Below are 15974 nucleotides of genomic sequence, written 5' to 3'. Positions count from 1 at the left end.
GATTAGATTATGTTGACTGCTGTACCCAAATTTTTAACATTTTAAACTATTATGTTTGTTTGTTTTGCTCACATATTGTTGTCAATATAATGGAATTCTATGCGACTGTCATACAACTAGACATTTTCGAAAACTATTCAATACCGACGCTTACACGTATGCCTATTCCTATAGGTTACCCTTTTTGAGAAGTGAGAAGTGAGAATGTGTACAACGACTAGAGGCATTTCTATTATTTTTGTTCTAATTTTCATTTTAAACACCTTTTAAAACATTTATTTCGAACGATTTGTTACTTTATTGGCTCTGTTAAGTATCTGAGAATTGACCAATCTGTATATTGTGTACTTTATGAAAAAGGTAGGTGAGGGGGGCTTTGTGGTAATTAGTAGAACTTTAAGCAGAAACAGAAACGTGTGATGCATTACATAGAGTGAAACATAATGTATAAATATATAGATGATATTATTAGTTATCTTGGTGTCCTGAGGGGTGTACGGAAGTTTACAACGGTGATAAAAAGGATCATCGGGCCAAGCTTATTTACCTGAATGTGTGATCTTGGGTTGATTATATTTGTAATCGTATCTGTATCATTTAAATATGTGCAGTGCATATTCTTATTTATCAAAAAATCAAAATAAACTTGTCTAATAGTACTGTTAATATCCCAATATAAAAAGAAATTAATTTCATCTTCCTTTTTTTTGTAGCTTTTGCATAATCTTTCTTCTCTTGGCATTTTAAGATATCTTTCCAATTTCTATTAATAAATTGTGATCACTTATTCTTATTTTGTTATCCGTTTTCTTAATTAAAATTTTTAGCAAGTTTAATATTTTTCTTCTGTATTATTTAGCTTTACATGTTTATAAATAGTGAGTTTGCTGCTATCCTTTATATCTGATATTTAATCATTTACTAGCTTTTCATAAATATGCTTCAATTTTAATTTTATTTGTTCTCTTTTAGTTTTAGTTATCTTATGTGAGGTATATTTCTTCAATGTGTCCAAATTTACACAAATTTGCTTCATAAGAAAAAAAGATTCTTTATTTAGGAGAACGGCTGACATCGACGATAAACTAAGCCTGTACAAATATCACTAATGACAGATAATCTGTTCATTGGATGCCTCCACGCAGATTTGAATGCTTTCTAGAAATTCAATTCGCCAATTGCATACTCTACTACAACACTGTATTGCAAACGGACATGATGAAAAAATTTAACATCCACGGTGGGATTCGAACCCACGACCTCTGGATTAGAAGTCCAGCGCGCTATCCCCTGCGCTACGCGGACATGAGAGAAAGAGCAACTATTTGAATACATATATGTAAATATTGTCCTCTGTTGTAGTTAACAAAGTATATGAAGAGTCTCATTCGGCCTTAAGAAATTAATTTTAAAGTGTCAATGCAATCGGGTTATAAAATATCACAACACAAAAGGCAATTTACGGCTATTATTAACATAATGGTCATACATTTAAACAATGAATTGATGTTTAAAAACAGAAAAAAATCAAAATAACAAAAACCACATGATAAAAAATATATAACATCCACGGTTGGATTCGAACCCACGGCCTCTGGATTAGATTATGTTGACTGCTGTACCCAAATTTTTAACATTTTAAACTATTATGTTTGTTTGTTTTGCTCACATATTGTTGTCAATATAATGGAATTCTATGCGACTGTCATACAACTAGACATTTTCGAAAACTATTCAATACCGACGCTTACACGTATGCCTATTCCTATAGGTTACCCTTTTTGAGAAGTGAGAAGTGAGAATGTGTACAACGACTAGAGGCATTTCTATTATTTTTGTTCTAATTTTCATTTTAAACACCTTTTAAAACATTTATTTCGAACGATTTGTTACTTTATTGGCTCTGTTAAGTATCTGAGAATTGACCAATCTGTATATTGTGTACTTTATGAAAAAGGTAGGTGAGGGGGGCTTTGTGGTAATTAGTAGAACTTTAAGCAGAAACAGAAACGTGTGATGCATTACATAGAGTGAAACATAATGTATAAATATATAGATGATATTATTAGTTATCTTGGTGTCCTCAGGGGTGTACGGAAGTTTACAACGGTGATAAAAAGGATCATCGGGCCAAGCTTATTTACCTGAATGTGTGATCTTGGGTTGATTATATTTGTAATCGTATCTGTATCATTTAAATATGTGCAGTGCATATTCTTATTTATCAAAAAATCAAAATAAACTTGTCTAATAGTACTGTTAATATCCCAATATAAAAAGAAATTAATTTCATCTTCCTTTTTTTTGTAGCTTTTGCATAATCTTTCTTCTCTTGGCATTTTAAGATATCTTTCCAATTTCTATTAATAAATTGTGATCACTTATTCTTATTTTGTTATCCGTTTTCTTAATTAAAATTTTTAGCAAGTTTAATATTTTTCTTCTGTATTATTTAGCTTTACATGTTTATAAATAGTGAGTTTGCTGCTATCCTTTATATCTGATATTTAATCTTTTACTAGCTTTTCATAAATATGCTTCAATTTTAATTTTATTTGTTCTCTTTTAGTTTTAGTTATCTTATGTGAGGTATATTTCTTCAATGTGTCCAAATTTACACAAATTTGCTTCATAAGAAAAAAAGATTCTTTATTTAGGAGAACGGCTGACATCGACGATAAACTAAGCCTGTACAAATATCACTAATGACAGATAATCTGTTCATTGGATGCCTCCACGCAGATTTGAATGCTTTCTAGAAATTCAATTCGCCAATTGCATACTCTACTACAACACTGTATTGCAAACGGACATGATGAAAAAATTTAACATCCACGGTGGGATTCGAACCCACGACCTCTGGATTAGAAGTCCAGCGCGCTATCCCCTGCGCTACGCGGACATGAGAGAAAGAGCAACTATTTGAATACATATATGTAAATATTGTCCTCTGTTGTAGTTAACAAAGTATATGAAGAGTCTCATTCGGCCTTAAGAAATTAATTTTAAAGTGTCAATGCAATCGGGTTATAAAATATCACAACACAAAAGGCAATTTACGGCTATTATTAACATAATGGTCATACATTTAAACAATGAATTGATGTTTAAAAACAGAAAAAAATCAAAATAACAAAAACCACATGATAAAAAATATATAACATCCACGGTTGGATTCGAACCCACGGCCTCTGGATTAGATTATGTTGACTGCTGTACCCAAATTTTTAACATTTTAAACTATTATGTTTGTTTGTTTTGCTCACATATTGTTGTCAATATAATGGAATTCTATGCGACTGTCATACAACTAGACATTTTCGAAAACTATTCAATACCGACGCTTACACGTATGCCTATTCCTATAGGTTACCCTTTTTGAGAAGTGAGAAGTGAGAATGTGTACAACGACTAGAGGCATTTCTATTATTTTTGTTCTAATTTTCATTTTAAACACCTTTTAAAACATTTATTTCGAACGATTTGTTACTTTATTGGCTCTGTTAAGTATCTGAGAATTGACCAATCTGTATATTGTGTACTTTATGAAAAAGGTAGGTGAGGGGGGCTTTGTGGTAATTAGTAGAACTTTAAGCAGAAACAGAAACGTGTGATGCATTACATAGAGTGAAACATAATGTATAAATATATAGATGATATTATTAGTTATCTTGGTGTCCTCAGGGGTGTACGGAAGTTTACAACGGTGATAAAAAGGATCATCGGGCCAAGCTTATTTACCTGAATGTGTGATCTTGGGTTGATTATATTTGTAATCGTATCTGTATCATTTAAATATGTGCAGTGCATATTCTTATTTATCAAAAAATCAAAATAAACTTGTCTAATAGTACTGTTAATATCCCAATATAAAAAGAAATTAATTTCATCTTCCTTTTTTTTGTAGCTTTTGCATAATCTTTCTTCTCTTGGCATTTTAAGATATCTTTCCAATTTCTATTAATAAATTGTGATCACTTATTCTTATTTTGTTATCCGTTTTCTTAATTAAAATTTTTAGCAAGTTTAATATTTTTCTTCTGTATTATTTAGCTTTACATGTTTATAAATAGTGAGTTTGCTGCTATCCTTTATATCTGATATTTAATCATTTACTAGCTTTTCATAAATATGCTTCAATTTTAATTTTATTTGTTCTCTTTTAGTTTTAGTTATCTTATGTGAGGTATATTTCTTCAATGTGTCCAAATTTACACAAATTTGCTTCATAAGAAAAAAAGATTCTTTATTTAGGAGAACGGCTGACATCGACGATAAACTAAGCCTGTACAAATATCACTAATGACAGATAATCTGTTCATTGGATGCCTCCACGCAGATTTGAATGCTTTCTAGAAATTCAATTCGCCAATTGCATACTCTACTACAACACTGTATTGCAAACGGACATGATGAAAAAATTTAACATCCACGGTGGGATTCGAACCCACGACCTCTGGATTAGAAGTCCAGCGCGCTATCCCCTGCGCTACGCGGACATGAGAGAAAGAGCAACTATTTGAATACATATATGTAAATATTGTCCTCTGTTGTAGTTAACAAAGTATATGAAGAGTCTCATTCGGCCTTAAGAAATTAATTTTAAAGTGTCAATGCAATCGGGTTATAAAATATCACAACACAAAAGGCAATTTACGGCTATTATTAACATAATGGTCATACATTTAAACAATGAATTGATGTTTAAAAACAGAAAAAAATCAAAATAACAAAAACCACATGATAAAAAATATATAACATCCACGGTTGGATTCGAACCCACGGCCTCTGGATTAGATTATGTTGACTGCTGTACCCAAATTTTTAACATTTTAAACTATTATGTTTGTTTGTTTTGCTCACATATTGTTGTCAATATAATGGAATTCTATGCGACTGTCATACAACTAGACATTTTCGAAAACTATTCAATACCGACGCTTACACGTATGCCTATTCCTATAGGTTACCCTTTTTGAGAAGTGAGAAGTGAGAATGTGTACAACGACTAGAGGCATTTCTATTATTTTTGTTCTAATTTTCATTTTAAACACCTTTTAAAACATTTATTTCGAACGATTTGTTACTTTATTGGCTCTGTTAAGTATCTGAGAATTGACCAATCTGTATATTGTGTACTTTATGAAAAAGGTAGGTGAGGGGGGCTTTGTGGTAATTAGTAGAACTTTAAGCAGAAACAGAAACGTGTGATGCATTACATAGAGTGAAACATAATGTATAAATATATAGATGATATTATTAGTTATCTTGGTGTCCTCAGGGGTGTACGGAAGTTTACAACGGTGATAAAAAGGATCATCGGGCCAAGCTTATTTACCTGAATGTGTGATCTTGGGTTGATTATATTTGTAATCGTATCTGTATCATTTAAATATGTGCAGTGCATATTCTTATTTATCAAAAAATCAAAATAAACTTGTCTAATAGTACTGTTAATATCCCAATGTAAAAAGAAATTAATTTCATCTTCCTTTTTTTTGTAGCTTTTGCATAATCTTTCTTCTCTTGGCATTTTAAGATATCTTTCCAATTTCTATTAATAAATTGTGATCACTTATTCTTATTTTGTTATCCGTTTTCTTAATTAAAATTTTTAGCAAGTTTAATATTTTTCTTCTGTATTATTTAGCTTTACATGTTTATAAATAGTGAGTTTGCTGCTATCCTTTATATCTGATATTTAATCATTTACTAGCTTTTCATAAATATGCTTCAATTTTAATTTTATTTGTTCTCTTTTAGTTTTAGTTATCTTATGTGAGGTATATTTCTTCAATGTGTCCAAATTTACACAAATTTGCTTCATAAGAAAAAAAGATTCTTTATTTAGGAGAACGGCTGACATCGACGATAAACTAAGCCTGTACAAATATCACTAATGACAGATAATCTGTTCATTGGATGCCTCCACGCAGATTTGAATGCTTTCTAGAAATTCAATTCGCCAATTGCATACTCTACTACAACACTGTATTGCAAACGGACATGATGAAAAAATTTAACATCCACGGTGGGATTCGAACCCACGACCTCTGGATTAGAAGTCCAGCGCGCTATCCCCTGCGCTACGCGGACATGAGAGAAAGAGCAACTATTTGAATACATATATGTAAATATTGTCCTCTGTTGTAGTTAACAAAGTATATGAAGAGTCTCATTCGGCCTTAAGAAATTAATTTTAAAGTGTCAATGCAATCGGGTTATAAAATATCACAACACAAAAGGCAATTTACGGCTATTATTAACATAATGGTCATACATTTAAACAATGAATTGATGTTTAAAAACAGAAAAAAATCAAAATAACAAAAACCACATGATAAAAAATATATAACATCCACGGTTGGATTCGAACCCACGGCCTCTGGATTAGATTATGTTGACTGCTGTACCCAAATTTTTAACATTTTAAACTATTATGTTTGTTTGTTTTGCTCACATATTGTTGTCAATATAATGGAATTCTATGCGACTGTCATACAACTAGACATTTTCGAAAACTATTCAATACCGACGCTTACACGTATGCCTATTCCTATAGGTTACCCTTTTTGAGAAGTGAGAAGTGAGAATGTGTACAACGACTAGAGGCATTTCTATTATTTTTGTTCTAATTTTCATTTTAAACACCTTTTAAAACATTTATTTCGAACGATTTGTTACTTTATTGGCTCTGTTAAGTATCTGAGAATCATTGACCAATCTGTATATTGTGTACTTTATGAAAAAGGTAGGTGAGGGGGGCTTTGTGGTAATTAGTAGAACTTTAAGCAGAAACAGAAACGTGTGATGCATTACATAGAGTGAAACATAATGTATAAATATATAGATGATATTATTAGTTATCTTGGTGTCCTCAGGGGTGTACGGAAGTTTACAACGGTGATAAAAAGGATCATCGGGCCAAGCTTATTTACCTGAATGTGTGATCTTGGGTTGATTATATTTGTAATCGTATCTGTATCATTTAAATATGTGCAGTGCATATTCTTATTTATCAAAAAATCAAAATAAACTTGTCTAATAGTACTGTTAATATCCCAATATAAAAAGAAATTAATTTCATCTTCCTTTTTTTTGTAGCTTTTGCATAATCTTTCTTCTCTTGGCATTTTAAGATATCTTTCCAATTTCTATTAATAAATTGTGATCACTTATTCTTATTTTGTTATCCGTTTTCTTAATTAAAATTTTTAGCAAGTTTAATATTTTTCTTCTGTATTATTTAGCTTTACATGTTTATAAATAGTGAGTTTGCTGCTATCCTTTATATCTGATATTTAATCATTTACTAGCTTTTCATAAATATGCTTCAATTTTAATTTTATTTGTTCTCTTTTAGTTTTAGTTATCTTATGTGAGGTATATTTCTTCAATGTGTCCAAATTTACACAAATTTGCTTCATAAGAAAAAAAGATTCTTTATTTAGGAGAACGGCTGACATAGACGATAAACTAAGCCTGTACAAATATCACTAATGACAGATAATCTGTTCATTGGATGCCTCCACGCAGATTTGAATGCTTTCTAGAAATTCAATTCGCCAATTGCATACTCTACTACAACACTGTATTGCAAACGGACATGATGAAAAAATTTAACATCCACGGTGGGATTCGAACCCACGACCTCTGGATTAGAAGTCCAGCGCGCTATCCCCTGCGCTACGCGGACATGACAGAAAGAGCAACTATTTGAATACATATATGTAAATATTGTCCTCTGTTGTAGTTAACAAAGTATATGAAGAGTCTCATTCGGCCTTAAGAAATTAATTTTAAAGTGTCAATGCAATCGGGTTATAAAATATCACAACACAAAAGGCAATTTACGGCTATTATTAACATAATGGTCATACATTTAAACAATGAATTGATGTTTAAAAACAGAAAAAAATCAAAATAACAAAAACCACATGATAAAAAATATATAACATCCACGGTTGGATTCGAACCCACGGCCTCTGGATTAGATTATGTTGACTGCTGTACCCAAATTTTTAACATTTTAAACTATTATGTTTGTTTGTTTTGCTCACATATTGTTGTCAATATAATGGAATTCTATGCGACTGTCATACAACTAGACATTTTCGAAAACTATTCAATACCGACGCTTACACGTATGCCTATTCCTATAGGTTACCCTTTTTGAGAAGTGAGAAGTGAGAATGTGTACAACGACTAGAGGCATTTCTATTATTTTTGTTCTAATTTTCATTTTAAACACCTTTTAAAACATTTATTTCGAACGATTTGTTACTTTATTGGCTCTGTTAAGTATCTGAGAATTGACCAATCTGTATATTGTGTACTTTATGAAAAAGGTAGGTGAGGGGGGCTTTGTGGTAATTAGTAGAACTTTAAGCAGAAACAGAAACGTGTGATGCATTACATAGAGTGAAACATAATGTATAAATATATAGATGATATTATTAGTTATCTTGGTGTCCTCAGGGGTGTACGGAAGTTTACAACGGTGATAAAAAGGATCATCGGGCCAAGCTTATTTACCTGAATGTGTGATCTTGGGTTGATTATATTTGTAATCGTATCTGTATCATTTAAATATGTGCAGTGCATATTCTTATTTATCAAAAAATCAAAATAAACTTGTCTAGTAGTACTGTTAATATCCCAATATAAAAAGAAATTAATTTCATCTTCCTTTTTTTTGTAGCTTTTGCATAATCTTTCTTCTCTTGGCATTTTAAGATATCTTTCCAATTTCTATTAATAAATTGTGATCACTTATTCTTATTTTGTTATCCGTTTTCTTAATTAAAATTTTTAGCAAGTTTAATATTTTTCTTCTGTATTATTTAGCTTTACATGTTTATAAATAGTGAGTTTGCTGCTATCCTTTATATCTGATATTTAATCATTTACTAGCTTTTCATAAATATGCTTCAATTTTAATTTTATTTGTTCTCTTTTAGTTTTAGTTATCTTATGTGAGGTATATTTCTTCAATGTGTCCAAATTTACACAAATTTGCTTCATAAGAAAAAAAGATTCTTTATTTAGGAGAACGGCTGACATCGACGATAAACTAAGCCTGTACAAATATCACTAATGACAGATAATCTGTTCATTGGATGCCTCCACGCAGATTTGAATGCTTTCTAGAAATTCAATTCGCCAATTGCATACTCTACTACAACACTGTATTGCAAACGGACATGATGAAAAAATTTAACATCCACGGTGGGATTCGAACCCACGACCTCTGGATTAGAAGTCCAGCGCGCTATCCCCTGCGCTACGCGGACATGACAGAAAGAGCAACTATTTGAATACATATATGTAAATATTGTCCTCTGTTGTAGTTAACAAAGTATATGAAGAGTCTCATTCGGCCTTAAGAAATTAATTTTAAAGTGTCAATGCAATCGGGTTATAAAATATCACAACACAAAAGGCAATTTACGGCTATTATTAACATAATGGTCATACATTTAAACAATGAATTGATGTTTAAAAACAGAAAAAAATCAAAATAACAAAAACCACATGATAAAAAATATATAACATCCACGGTTGGATTCGAACCCACGGCCTCTGGAATAGATTATGTTGACTGCTGTACCCAAATTTTTAACATTTTAAACTATTATGTTTGTTTGTTTTGCTCACATATTGTTGTCAATATAATGGAATTCTATGCGACTGTCATACAACTAGACATTTTCGAAAACTATTCAATACCGACGCTTACACGTATGCCTATTCCTATAGGTTACCCTTTTTGAGAAGTGAGAAGTGAGAATGTGTACAACGACTAGAGGCATTTCTATTATTTTTGTTCTAATTTTCATTTTAAACACCTTTTAAAACATTTATTTCGAACGATTTGTTACTTTATTGGCTCTGTTAAGTATCTGAGAATTGACCAATCTGTATATTGTGTACTTTATGAAAAAGGTAGGTGAGGGGGGCTTTGTGGTAATTAGTAGAACTTTAAGCAGAAACAGAAACGTGTGATGCATTACATAGAGTGAAACATAATGTATAAATATATAGATGATATTATTAGTTATCTTGGTGTCCTCAGGGGTGTACGGAAGTTTACAACGGTGATAAAAAGGATCATCGGGCCAAGCTTATTTACCTGAATGTGTGATCTTGGGTTGATTATATTTGTAATCGTATCTGTATCATTTAAATATGTGCAGTGCATATTCTTATTTATCAAAAAATCAAAATAAACTTGTCTAATAGTACTGTTAATATCCCAATATAAAAAGAAATTAATTTCATCTTCCTTTTTTTTGTAGCTTTTGCATAATCTTTCTTCTCTTGGCATTTTAAGATATCTTTCCAATTTCTATTAATAAATTGTGATCACTTATTCTTATTTTGTTATCCGTTTTCTTAATTAAAATTTTTAGCAAGTTTAATATTTTTCTGCTGTATTATTTAGCTTTACATGTTTATAAATAGTGAGTTTGCTGCTATCCTTTATATCTGATATTTAATCATTTACTAGCTTTTCATAAATATGCTTCAATTTTAATTTTATTTGTTCTCTTTTAGTTTTAGTTATCTTATGTGAGGTATATTTCTTCAATGTGTCCAAATTTACACAAATTTGCTTCATAAGAAAAAAAGATTCTTTATTTAGGAGAACGGCTGACATAGACGATAAACTAAGCCTGTACAAATATCACTAATGACAGATAATCTGTTCATTGGATGCCTCCACGCAGATTTGAATGCTTTCTAGAAATTCAATTCGCCAATTGCATACTCTACTACAACACTGTATTGCAAACGGACATGATGAAAAAAATTAACATCCACGGTGGGATTCGAACCCACGACCTCTGGATTAGAAGTCCAGCGCGCTATCCCCTGCGCTACGCGGACATGAGAGAAAGAGCAACTATTTGAATACATATATGTAAATATTGTCCTCTGTTGTAGTTAACAAAGTATATGAAGAGTCTCATTCGGCCTTAAGAAATTAATTTTAAAGTGTCAATGCAATCGGGTTATAAAATATCACAACACAAAAGGCAATTTACGGCTATTATTAACATAATGGTCATACATTTAAACAATGAATTGATGTTTAAAAACAGAAAAAAATCAAAATAACAAAAACCACATGATAAAAAATATATAACATCCACGGTTGGATTCGAACCCACGGCCTCTGGATTAGATTATGTTGACTGCTGTACCCAAATTTTTAACATTTTAAACTATTATGTTTGTTTGTTTTGCTCACATATTGTTGTCAATATAATGGAATTCTATGCGACTGTCATACAACTAGACATTTTCGAAAACTATTCAATACCGACGCTTACACGTATGCCTATTCCTATAGGTTACCCTTTTTGAGAAGTGAGAAGTGAGAATGTGTACAACGACTAGAGGCATTTCTATTATTTTTGTTCTAATTTTCATTTTAAACACCTTTTAAAACATTTATTTCGAACGATTTGTTACTTTATTGGCTCTGTTAAGTATCTGAGAATTGACCAATCTGTATATTGTGTACTTTATGAAAAAGGTAGGTGAGGGGGGCTTTGTGGTAATTAGTAGAACTTTAAGCAGAAACAGAAACGTGTGATGCATTACATAGAGTGAAACATAATGTATAAATATATAGATGATATTATTAGTTATCTTGGTGTCCTCAGGGGTGTACGGAAGTTTACAACGGTGATAAAAAGGATCATCGGGCCAAGCTTATTTACCTGAATGTGTGATCTTGGGTTGATTATATTTGTAATCGTATCTGTATCATTTAAATATGTGCAGTGCATATTCTTATTTATCAAAAAATCAAAATAAACTTGTCTAATAGTACTGTTAATATCCCAATACAAAAAAGAAATTAATTTCATCTTCCTTTTTTTTGTAGCTTTTGCATAATCTTCTTCTCTTGGCATTTTAAGATATCTTTCCAATTTCTATTAATAAATTGTGATCACTTATTCTTATTTTGTTATCCGTTTTCTTAATTAAAATTTTTAGCAAGTTTAATATTTTTCTTCTGTATTATTTAGCTTTACATGTTTATAAATAGTGAGTTTGCTGCTATCCTTTATATCTGATATTTAATCATTTACTAGCTTTTCATAAATATGCTTCAATTTTAATTTTATTTGTTCTCTTTTAGTTTTAGTTATCTTATGTGAGGTATATTTCTTCAATGTGTCCAAATTTACACAAATTTGCTTCATAAGAAAAAAAGATTCTTTATTTAGGAGACGACATCGACGATAAACTAAGCCTGTACAAATATCACTAATGACAGATAATCTGTTCATTGGATGCCTCCACGCAGATTTGAATGCTTTCTAGAAATTCAATTCGCCAATTGCATACTCTACTACAACACTGTATTGCAAACGGACATGATGAAAAAATTTAACATCCACGGTGGGATTCGAACCCACGACCTCTGGATTAGAAGTCCAGCGCGCTATCCCCTGCGCTACGCGGACATGACAGAAAGAGCAACTATTTGAATACATATATGTAAATATTGTCCTCTGTTGTAGTTAACAAAGTATATGAAGAGTCTCATTCGGCCTTAAGAAATTAATTTTAAAGTGTCAATGCAATCGGGTTATAAAATATCACAACACAAAAGGCAATTTACGGCTATTATTAACATAATGGTCATACATTTAAACAATGAATTGATGTTTAAAAACAGAAAAAAATCAAAATAACAAAAACCACATGATAAAAAATATATAACATCCACGGTTGGATTCGAACCCACGGCCTCTGGATTAGATTATGTTGACTGCTGTACCCAAATTTTTAACATTTTAAACTATTATGTTTGTTTGTTTTGCTCACATATTGTTGTCAATATAATGGAATTCTATGCGACTGTCATACAACTAGACATTTTCGAAAACTATTCAATACCGACGCTTACACGTATGCCTATTCCTATAGGTTACCCTTTTTGAGAAGTGAGAAGTGAGAATGTGTACAACGACTAGAGGCATTTCTATTATTTTTGTTCTAATTTTCATTTTAAACACCTTTTAAAACATTTATTTCGAACGGTTTGTTACTTTATTGGCTCTGTTAAGTATCTGAGAATTGACCAATCTGTATATTGTGTACTTTATGAAAAAGGTAGGTGAGGGGGGCTTTGTGGTAATTAGTAGAACTTTAAGCAGAAACAGAAACGTGTGATGCATTACATAGAGTGAAACATAATGTATAAATATATAGATGATATTATTAGTTATCTTGGTGTCCTCAGGGGTGTACGGAAGTTTACAACGGTGATAAAAAGGATCATCGGGCCAAGCTTATTTACCTGAATGTGTGATCTTGGGTTGATTATATTTGTAATCGTATCTGTATCATTTAAATATGTGCAGTGCATATTCTTATTTATCAAAAAATCAAAATAAACTTGTCTAATAGTACTGTTAATATCCCAATATAAAAAGAAATTAATTTCATCTTCCTTTTTTTTGTAGCTTTTGCATAATCTTTCTTCTCTTGGCATTTTAAGATATCTTTCCAATTTCTATTAATAAATTGTGATCACTTATTCTTATTTTGTTATCCGTTTTCTTAATTAAAATTTTTAGCAAGTTTAATATTTTTCTTCTGTATTATTTAGCTTTACATGTTTATAAATAGTGAGTTTGCTGCTATACTTTATATCTGATATTTAATCATTTACTAGCTTTTCATAAATATGCTTCAATTTTAATTTTATTTGTTCTCTTTTAGTTTTAGTTATCTTATGTGAGGTATATTTCTTCAATGTGTCCAAATTTACACAAATTTGCTTCATAAGAAAAAAAGATTCTTTATTTAGGAGAACGGCTGACATCGACGATAAACTAAGCCTGTACAAATATCACTAATGACAGATAATCTGTTCATTGGATGCCTCCACGCAGATTTGAATGCTTTCTAGAAATTCAATTCTGCAATTGCATACTCTACTACAACACTGTATTCCGCTTGAATGGTTGCAAACGGACATGATGAAAAAGATTTAACATCCACGGTGGGATTCGAACGCACGACCTCTGGATTAGAAGTCCAGCGCGCTATCCCCTGCGCTACGCGGACATGACATAAAGAGCAAATATTTAAATGCATGTTTGTAAATGTTGTCCTATGTTGTAGTTATCAAAGTTTATGAAGAGTCTCACTCGGCCTTAAGAAATTAATTTTAAAGTGTCAATGCAATCGGGTTATAAAATATCACAACACAAAAAGCAAATTAAGGCTATTATTAACATATTGGTCATACATTTAAACAATGAATTGATGTTTAAAAACGGAAAAAAATAAAAATTACAAAAACCACATGATAAAAAATATATAACATCCACGGTTGGATTCGAACCCACGACCTCTGAATTAGATTATGTTGACTGCTGTACCTAAATTTTTGACATTTTAAACTATTATGTTTGTTTGTTTTGCTCACATATTGTTGTCAATATAATGGAATTCTATGCGACTGTCATACAACTAGACATTTTCGAAAACTATTCAATACCGACGCTTGCACGTATGCCTATGCCTATAGGTTACCCTTTTTGAGAAGTGAGAATGTGTACAACGACCAGAGGCATTTATATTATTTTTGTTCTAATTTTCATTTTAAACACCTTTTAACACATTTATTTCGAACGATTTGTTACTTTATTGGCCCTGTTAAGTATCTGAGAATTGACCAATCTTTATATAACGGAATTTTACACTACAACCATTTTTATTTTTAAATGTACATTTTTTACTTGAGTCATCGAAACGTCCTATACAAATCCTAATTAGACCTGTTGATTTACATTCAATTCAAATCTTTATTGCCATTACACCATACATTTATAGCATGTGACACCACATAACAAAATAAAAACAAACAATATCAACAAGATCATTTATATACATAATGAAAGTTAATATTTCAAGAGCCCCCTGTCCTCAGTTCTATAGACTGTTTTAAAAAGGATCCAAGCTTATTTACCTGAATGTGTGATTTTGGGTTGATTATATATGTTATCGTATCTGTATCATTTAAATATATGCAGTGCATATTCTTATTTATTAAAAAATCAAAATAAACTTGTCTAATAGTACTGTTGATATCCCAATATAAAAAGAAATGAATTTCATCTTCTTTTTTTTGGTAGCTTTTGCATAATCTTTCTTCTCTTGGCATTTTAAGATATCTTTCCAATTTCTATTGATAAATTGTGATCACTTATTCTAATTTTGTTATCAGTTTTCTAAATTAAAATTTTTAACAAGTTTAATATTTTTCTTCTGTATTATTTAGCTTTACATGTTTATAAATAGTGAGTTTGCTGTTTCCTTTATATCTGATATTTAATCATTTACTAGCTTTTCATAAAAATGCTTCAATTTTAATTTTATTTGTTCTCTTTTAGTTTTAGTTATCTTAAGTGAGGTATATTTCTTCAATGTGTCCAAATTTACACAAATTTGCTTCATAAGAAAAAAAGATTCTTTACTTAGGAGAACGGCTGACATCGACGATAAACTAAGCCTGTACAAATATCACTGATGACAGATAATTTGTTCATTGGATGTTTCCACGCAGTTTTGTATGCTTTCTAGAAATTCAATTCGCCAATTGCATACTCTACTACAACACTGTATTCCGCTTGAATGGTTGCAACTGGAGACAAAATAAAATCAGATGGAATATTACATATTCATGACTTAAAATAATCCCAAAGTAATGAGAGCATTCGGTGTTTCTCTCTCCGATTCCGAATAAAAAATTATATATTAATTACAGAATGTATTTTTTGTCTCAGCAACCAAGTTCTAAAAGGTCATTAATTCAGTATGATTCGACATTTTGATATGGTCTCTCTATTGTTGTAGTCCGTGTAGGAATCGGTGTCGGTGTAAGTGTATGTGCAGACGACTTTTCGAAAATATCTAGTGAGAGGTTTAGCTAGCTATAAAAC

At 30.9% G+C, this 15974-nt stretch overlaps 9 non-coding genes across 9 annotated transcripts; all 9 read right to left on the bottom strand.

Moving 5' to 3' along the window:
• Window positions 1–1232: 1232 nt before the first annotated feature.
• Window positions 1233–1305, bottom strand: Trnar-ucu (transfer RNA arginine (anticodon UCU)). Its single transcript has one exon. It is a non-coding gene; the product is annotated as a tRNA-Arg (tRNA).
• Window positions 1306–2829: 1524 nt separating this feature from the next.
• On the bottom strand, window positions 2830–2902 carry Trnar-ucu (transfer RNA arginine (anticodon UCU)). The gene has a single exon. It is a non-coding gene; the product is annotated as a tRNA-Arg (tRNA).
• A 1524-nt stretch (window positions 2903–4426) lies between these two features.
• On the bottom strand, window positions 4427–4499 carry Trnar-ucu (transfer RNA arginine (anticodon UCU)). Its single transcript has one exon. It is a non-coding gene; the product is annotated as a tRNA-Arg (tRNA).
• A 1524-nt stretch (window positions 4500–6023) lies between these two features.
• Window positions 6024–6096, bottom strand: Trnar-ucu (transfer RNA arginine (anticodon UCU)). The gene has a single exon. It is a non-coding gene; the product is annotated as a tRNA-Arg (tRNA).
• Window positions 6097–7623: 1527 nt separating this feature from the next.
• On the bottom strand, window positions 7624–7696 carry Trnar-ucu (transfer RNA arginine (anticodon UCU)). Its single transcript has one exon. It is a non-coding gene; the product is annotated as a tRNA-Arg (tRNA).
• Window positions 7697–9220: 1524 nt separating this feature from the next.
• Window positions 9221–9293, bottom strand: Trnar-ucu (transfer RNA arginine (anticodon UCU)). The gene has a single exon. It is a non-coding gene; the product is annotated as a tRNA-Arg (tRNA).
• Window positions 9294–10817: 1524 nt separating this feature from the next.
• On the bottom strand, window positions 10818–10890 carry Trnar-ucu (transfer RNA arginine (anticodon UCU)). The gene has a single exon. It is a non-coding gene; the product is annotated as a tRNA-Arg (tRNA).
• A 1519-nt stretch (window positions 10891–12409) lies between these two features.
• On the bottom strand, window positions 12410–12482 carry Trnar-ucu (transfer RNA arginine (anticodon UCU)). The gene has a single exon. It is a non-coding gene; the product is annotated as a tRNA-Arg (tRNA).
• Window positions 12483–14021: 1539 nt separating this feature from the next.
• On the bottom strand, window positions 14022–14094 carry Trnar-ucu (transfer RNA arginine (anticodon UCU)). Its single transcript has one exon. It is a non-coding gene; the product is annotated as a tRNA-Arg (tRNA).
• Window positions 14095–15974: the final 1880 nt, after the last annotated feature.

This window comes from Mytilus californianus, unplaced genomic scaffold (genome assembly GCF_021869535.1).
Source record: "Mytilus californianus isolate M0D057914Y unplaced genomic scaffold, xbMytCali1.0.p SCAF_3, whole genome shotgun sequence".
Lineage (NCBI taxonomy): Eukaryota > Metazoa > Mollusca > Bivalvia > Mytilida > Mytilidae > Mytilus > Mytilus californianus.
This window is presented reverse-complemented; position numbering and strand designations above follow the sequence as displayed.